Raw genomic sequence first — 419 nt, 5'->3', positions numbered from 1 at the left:
ACCCTATATCCATCGCGCCGAGTCACAAAGCAGCCCGTATCTGTAGGCGAAGCGTGACGTATGGCTGCGAGGAGGGGTTGTAAGGTGACGTTGGCCTTCCCTTCCCCGCCCGTCCACCCCCCTCCCCCTCCCCCTCTCTTCCCTGCTACCCTCCGTGTTCTTCCATTTTCTTTCCTTCCCTCCCTCTCTCCCTCCTTCCTTCCCTTCTTCCCTTCTCTCCGTCCTCTCTCCCTTCCTTCCCTTCCTCCCTCGCATCTCTTCCCTTCCTTCCCCTCCTTCCCTCCTTCCCTCCCTTCCCTCCTTCCCTCCCTCCCTTCCCTCCCTCCCTGGTTTACCTTGGACGGGAGGAATATCAAGGGAAGGAAGGGGTCTTTATGGGACTCGTCACCGTTATACGTGTGAGTCATTTCGTCGTCATA

The sequence above is a fragment of the Penaeus monodon genome, chromosome 19 (genome assembly GCF_015228065.2).
Source record: "Penaeus monodon isolate SGIC_2016 chromosome 19, NSTDA_Pmon_1, whole genome shotgun sequence".
Taxonomy (NCBI): domain Eukaryota; kingdom Metazoa; phylum Arthropoda; class Malacostraca; order Decapoda; family Penaeidae; genus Penaeus; species Penaeus monodon.
This window is presented reverse-complemented; position numbering follows the sequence as displayed.